The sequence below is a fragment of the Chlamydotis macqueenii genome, chromosome 11 (genome assembly GCF_036417535.1).
Source record: "Chlamydotis macqueenii isolate bChlMac1 chromosome 11, bChlMac1.mat, whole genome shotgun sequence".
NCBI classification, from domain to species: Eukaryota; Metazoa; Chordata; class Aves; order Otidiformes; family Otididae; genus Chlamydotis; species Chlamydotis macqueenii.
In genome coordinates, this window is record NC_141566.1 from 6,036,485 (window position 1) to 6,043,581 (window position 7,097).

The 7,097-nt window shown below is 44.8% G+C and overlaps 1 long non-coding RNA gene across 1 annotated transcript; it reads right to left on the bottom strand.

Moving 5' to 3' along the window:
* Nucleotides 1–3,750: 3,750 nt before the first annotated feature.
* On the bottom strand, nt 3,751–6,897 carry LOC147599368 (uncharacterized). Its single transcript, XR_015259705.1, has 2 exons — nt 4,624–6,897; nt 3,751–4,008 (listed from the first exon to the last, which is right to left on the bottom strand). It is a non-coding gene; the product is annotated as an uncharacterized LOC147599368 (long non-coding RNA).
* Nucleotides 6,898–7,097: the final 200 nt, after the last annotated feature.

A 7,097-nucleotide genomic window follows, 5' to 3' on the forward strand; every position in this document is an offset into this window, starting at 1 on the left:
TGGGCGTGGGGCGACACCTGCCGGCCGCCGGCGGCAAAGCCGCGCCGAGCGGGGTAAACAAGGTGCCGCGCATGCGCGCGGCGCCTGGCAGTCCCGTCCCCGTCCCCGTCCCCGTCCCCCCCCCCCCGCGGTTGGCGATGGCGGCGGCTCGGCCGTGGCGGGGGAGGGAAACGCGGGGCTTGGCTGAGGCGGCCGGAGCGGGGCCGGGGCCGGATAAGGGGGAGCGGGGCTGGCCGAGGACGGCAGCCTCTCAAGCACTGCGGGCCCGGCCTCCTCCGTGCGCGGCGGCGGCCCAGCCGCTGGCTCCATTCTCGGGGCAGGATCGGGTAACCGAGGGACGGGGACGGCCTAAAAAGGAGAGCTTCGGCTCGGGGCTGCCGCGGCCGGCCCCCGCGGGCACACGCAAACCCGGGGCCTGCTGTCCTTCCCCCCCCTGCAGCCTAAGAAATCGGAAAATAATAGTTCAGCAGAGGCAAAGTTCAGGTTTTTCCAGAAATAATCCATTGACCGCTTGCAGTTTTTCCTCGCTAACCGGTGCCGGGGCGCGCAGAGGAGGCGGGAGAGGCGAGCGGCCTGCGCCGTGGGGCTGCTGGCTCCTTGCCCCTGCCAAGCCACCGCTGCCTTCTCGGAGCCCGGGCGCATCTTCGTTCGTTCTGCCATCACGAACCGGTGGTTCTGATTATAAATGGACAGTTGCCGACACGGATGCAGGGTGCCCGATCAGCAGAACTCCAAGCTCGCACGGCGGTGCAAACAGAAGCAACGTTTGCTGGTGCTGATGGTATCGCTTGTGCTTCGGAGCCTTCTCCTGAAACGTTTTCTGCTTCTGCCCATCACTAAGTGCGCTCCCAGTTTAAACTGGCGTTTGCTCCTAGGCTCTGAGTGCGATTCTTGCTTTCTCCCTGCATGAAGGTTCATGTGAACCTGAAATGATCACATATAAGCCGTATTGAATACTTAAAGTAACCAGATATAAAATTTGTGATGTTTATTTTTCTAAACACACAATTCAGTAGTTCCTACTACGTTTTTTTCTCCTCTGTATTGTGTAATGCTAAGCACGTTACTCATGCTGAATAGTTGCATGTAAGCTTATAGTTAGATTAGTCAGCACAAGAATAGTTTTGTTCTGGTAATTGGTCTGTAATCATCCTCTTGTGTTTATCTAGTTTTAATTTTGAGGAGAGGGTTAGCATAACTAAGCAGGCACTAAGCTGAGTTGCTCTGCCCACCTGCCTAACAAAGGCAGGACACTTAAGAGAAGAGTATCCATCAGTTCCAGTCTTTTCAAAACTCAGATGAGGCATCGCAGAGCAAATGACAGTTTTAATGGAAGCTGTGATCAGATGAGGAGTGTTTAAAATAATAATAAGAACAAAACCCTTAGTGTAATATGAATTGATGTCACCTAGCAATTCTAGATAGAATCTGTCAGTTGATACATGAGACAGACTTACAAAAATAAATTATGTTCTATAGCTTGAATTCGTGTTTCAGAATGTTTTTTCACCTCGTGTCAAGGTTGGGAAAAAAAAATAAGAAAATTAGGAGAAAGATTCCCTTTTTGGGAACACTTTAAAATAGTATCCTGATTGCTTAGTCATAAAGCTGTGTTCAATGCTTCAGTTACAGCTACAGGTACTGATCTTTAATGTGAATCTGTTAATGGCTGGCTGGAAATTGTAGAAAAATCGTGGATAAAAAAAATAATCTGTTAAAAACAAAGCAAACAAACAAACAACAACAAAAAAACCCCAAAACACTAAATCTCAAGTAAGTTTTAAACTTGCCCGTGCTATATATGGTTCTTAACTTACACGTAGAAATAGACGGAAAGGAACTGGATCCGTTTGCGCCTTCCCTGTACAAAGTCAACTTCTGACAGCTGCCAGATGGACAACTTTTCCATGAAAATAAACTACGCACTTCCAAAACTAACACTTTGCCTGCACATAGAGTTCCAGTAATATATCCTCTGCCTGAGAAACACTAGGGCTACTCATATTGCAACTCAAATGCTAAATTTTGTAAGATTATAGCAGTCTGCTGTGAGAGCAGGCAGAAGCACAACACTGAAGTAGCTCCAGCGTCAGCTGTGCATAAAATCCCCGTATTCGCATGCACATCAGATATTTGGTCCATTCCTAAAACCCTGTAGCTCACACTGGACCTCTCAGGTGAGATTGTTTAGGTAAATGTGCTTAACAGAAGAAAACGTGGCATAGTTTTTAGGGTGTGCTTTTGAAGGAATGACTGTGCAAGTGCTGACAATACCATGAGTTCAGTCCCTTTCCACAGCTGACTCAGACCTTGGAAGCCCAGATTCATAACACTTCTGAGTGTCCTGACTCACATGACAGAATTTGCTTTTTTAAACTTGTGACAACAAAACATGGAAACACTCTGGAGAGCAGACTCCAGGTGCAGCGGCACGTTACGATCCGTTGGTCACAGAGCCTGCCTAAGAGGATTTTGCACTCTCCAGTTCATTTCCTCCCTCCCAGTTGTTCCATTCAGCTGTTCGCCTGGCTGCTCTCTGAGCAGAACTGTTGCTTTATGTGAGAAGGGGAAGGGCCATTTGTTTTCTAAAGGGACTGGTTTCATTTTTTTTTCCCTCAAACTAGATCATTTCTCGGATGCTATTTAGAGTACAACTACGTAAGCAATTCAGCCAGCACATCTGAAGGTGCAGTGCGCTCCTATGGAGGCCGGGTCTGCTCTGCTCCAGTGACCAGAAGATAGGAATTTCTTAAGCCAGCTGTGTCTTGGGAGGATTCCTAACACAACACCACACTTGGATCCTGCAAATAACCGTCATAAATCAGTTTATACAGCACACATCTAAGGCGCAAACACAACAATCAAAGGGTTTGCAGGAATGTAGGGGGCAGAAAAGTGGAACAAGTTCTTAACCATTCTATTTGTTCTCTTTATGGGGGACAAAACTGGATCTCTGAAGAGCCTAACTTCTGCATTTTCCCCATGAAACTGATTGTGCTTCTGGGACTGAGCCTTCCGGTGGGGACAACAGGGAAGACGAGATGAAAAGCAGTTACTCTGCTAGCGCACCACTTCTTTCTAAGCTAACAGTTCCAGAATGGGCTTCTACCATCTGTTCAGACTTTGTGAAGGAATGAAAGAGCATCCTGAAGTTTCTGTATCGTTTTAGCACTCTGGCATCCTTTCCAATGAAAACACAATGAAAAAAAAAAAAAAACAAAAAGGGAAAAAAGTGTTATCCAAGCATGATAAGGAAATACAGATATTTTAAATTCTGACCTTCCTAGAGGGGATTTGTATCTGATAGAAAAGAAGTTCTGAGGAAAACTATAGGAGAAAGTATTCTACAGGATTGTGTCACCTTTCTCATAACAGCTACTCTTTAAAAGCCTCGAAGTCCACCATTTCTGATCTTGAGCCCAATTCAGAGAGGATTTAACAAAGGCTTTGCAACAGGGACTTTTACTACACCTGATCCAAAGAGAGCTCTTCATCAGTCGCCCAATTAAGAAACCGAGCAAGGAGAGGGTAGATACCAATCCCATGTTGGAATTAATGGCCAGAGGTTCACCACTAGAGAAGACCAGAAGAAACTCTAGCTGCCAGATGGCTGATTCATTCTTCCAGGCAGGAGATTCATGCTCATGCTGCTTCCTTTTCTTTGAGAGCAGCGGAATAGGAACCCCCTCTGCAATTCCGTTTCCTCTTTTCTATTTAAAAACAAAAAAAAAAAAAACCCACACAGCACAGTCCTTTACCATTCCTTTTATTTTTTAAATGGATTTACTTAAAAGAATTGGAAAACAAACCAGACATTCTATACTGGATACATTCCAAGGTGACATGGTAACCTTGATGAGGTATTAAATAAGACACAGCCATATTTTTATTTGTTTAGTTGGATACAGAGAGGAAAAGGAGTCTTCCCAGTCAGATTTTGTTTCCCAGATTTCTGAAACTGGCTTAGTTACTCTAGGGAAATCTGCTCTAAATCCTTTTGGAGATGAGCTATTACATAAGAAACAAAAATAAAGACCAAAAAATGGGTTACTTCCCCCTAATTTGGAGAAGAGAGATTGTACATCAGTAGCTCCTTAGGCCTTTCCCTGTCCTGTGAATAATTTCTTTCTTTTGCAATTTACCTAAGTCTCCTAGTATGCCCCTATTTCTCCCCAGGTCTTCCCAGAACACCTCACTCAAGTCCAAATTGCCTTTAATTCAGTGAGTTTCTGCCTGCCGAGCTCTCAGACCTGTAAAGCAGCATTGAATCAGTTTGTCCCATATGACTGAAAAGGAAGGAAGTCTTAACTCCCCTTCTTTATCAGCTCTAGAAATGAGAAGAACCCCAGGAAGTCGCAAATGCCTTCCTGCTAATTGCGTTATTAGCAGCTTTATTCAGTCATCTGTGCCACTTGTTACCCAAAGCCCCACGCTCATTCTGCTGTTTGACGTGGGGTTCTCTTGCTATGTCTCATTCTTTGAGATAAAAATCCCTTAGCCATGCTTTAAAGTTTTCTTCACCAAACTGTGTGAAGGCCACGTCAGCTACTGGTAGGAAATAACGAAGAGCCCTTCTCCTAGCTCCAGTCGAGAGGAGTTGTTTCACTTGAGGCATCACCTCACCTAATGTACGGGAAGGAGTAAGCGTTACCATTCAGGCCACCTCTCTTGGAGCCAGGACACGACCTGCTCCAGTTTCCAGACACAGGGAGCTTTTGGGAGATACAACCAAGACATTCTTGTGTCCTGTAGCTAAGTCCAGATCATGAGTCAAGGACCATTTTATGAGTCGGGCCACACGACGACATCAGGGACAAAGTCTGTGGAAGAAGCACAGGAAACAGAAACCTGTTTCAAATTGGGTAAGGTGGATAAGCGGCAGGGCACGGTTAAAGGCAGGAAACAACAGATGGTACAATAGAAAGGGGCTGGGGTGAGAAGCAGGCGAGAGCTGAAATAAGGTCAACCAGGCCAAGCAGCAGCAACTAGCACTGAGCAGGGGAAGCAGCGTTAGCTAAGTGACAACTGAAAAACAAACAGTGAAACTCCATCATACTCTCCATGTGCAGGGCAGCTCATCCGTCAGGAACAGAAAGCAGTTCTCAGCAGGCCAGATTTCCTGGGGCCTCCAGCCCCACCAAGGCTGACATGGAGCCAGGGAGCTGCCTGAAAAGGGGAGGAAGGAGGCTGGCTTGTGGTTAGACGAGCTGAGAGTGGAACTGGGACAGAAGTGCATTATTCAGCTCAACCTTTGCCCAAGATCATAGAGTAAAACAATTTTAAATAATAAAGTCAAATACATTTAAGTTTAAGCTTTGAAGAAAATCCTCCGTCAAATGAATGAGACAGCTCTTTTCTGTATTTGCAGGCAAGCACCAGGTTTGGATGATGACAGTGGATTCGTTTGTCTTGGTCTGTTCCCCACAAACTACCGAGGCCAGAACATAGAGGGTTAAAGTGGGAGTGTATGCAATGGGCGTTGTTACTTACAGGACAGATGAGGTCAAGGAACAGATTACTCTTTCAGATAATAAGCTTGTATGGTTTTCTGGGGCTGACCTACCAGATTCCCAAGATCCTATATATATCCCTAACACAATTTCCTTTGGTTTAGGTTTCATCATCAACCATCTTCAAGGTTTCTTTCAGACAGTGCTTCTCAGAAGTTCCCTCTCCTTCCAGTCATGTCTGGGGCTCAAGGCCATTCTTGGTGCCTCGGCTCTGACACAGTGGGAGGTGGAAGCAAAGCAAAGTGTGATCTTGTCATTAGCTGTGATTTAGTTGTTTTTTTTTTTAAGTGGCATAATGCATGACAAGTAGCAAGGAATACAACAGTTTATGACATCTTGGTGGCTTGCACAGATGTTCAAAACCGTTAAGATAAAAATACTTCTTTTACACCGTAACTTCCTTTAGCATGATTCTACAAGTCCTGCAAAGCCTCAGTGCCAGCAGCTGTCACCAAAGTGTTTCCCCTCCATGGCAAAGGGCACTCCTGGGATGCTCACTGTAAGCGCCAAGGACAGCGATTCCCAACCCCGCTCCCCCCGGGGCATACCCTTACCTCTGTTCTCTATACTGGTTCCAGCTCAGCAGAGGTGAAGCTTCCAGCCTGGAACATGGATCTTCCTTACAGAAACGTGCAATTGCCAATTAAGCCTTTACAGAGCAACTTTACTGGAGGGCTTAATTGTGATGCAGAGATAGGAGGCAAATTAGTGTTAATTTTGGTACATTCTATTTTGCAAAACACCAAAAGAGACATTTGAAGCAACCATTATTTTTCCAGTGGCTTGTACCCTACCGACAGAGTTCCCGTACTGACTCCACTAACATCGCACGGGCTGGTTATGCAGGAAAGAGACGTAAAGTCAATCTAGGCTGAGAAGCCTATCTGTTACACAAGAGTTAAGAGGAAGAGACGGCTGTAGCTTGACATTTACTTTTGAAAAGCTTGTATTGAGAAGATTGACTCTTTGGCTTAAGTGATGACTCTCATCATAGTGTGCAAAACTAAGTAACGTAAGAGAAGTTGCGTCAAGAGTTTTACAGCAAGATCCGACTTCACAAGATCAAAAAGACATAACATGAATAAATTTAAATGCTCGCTGTCCTGGTAATTTCTGGAAGTTAGATTAATTCATTCTCCAAAACTTGTAGGTGACCATATGCTTTTCTACTAAACTTAGCTTTTCAGCAATTTTTGTAACGATTCTCCTAGATGTTTTCATAGTGGGAGCCTGCAAATGGGTTTTTCATTTTTTTTTATAGTAAACGCCATTTTTCAATTTACAGCAAAACCATAATTCAAGTATCTCTCCAGTACATTTCCAGCAAGTCTAACTCACCAAGCATTTTATCTCAGCCATCATCAATAGCTGTCTAGGCTATAAAATTGTAAATTTATAATTACCCAAAGGCAACTAAGTAGTTTTTCACCTACCTTGAAATATGACATACTCACAATATAATTAAGACAATTTTTTTCCCCCAGATTTTCCTTGGGGTTTTGTTTATCCAAGCAATTTATAACTGAAGATCTATTGTCTTCTTTCCCGTCCTAGGAAAAAGCAAGTTCTTTTGCTAAGTTGGTCACA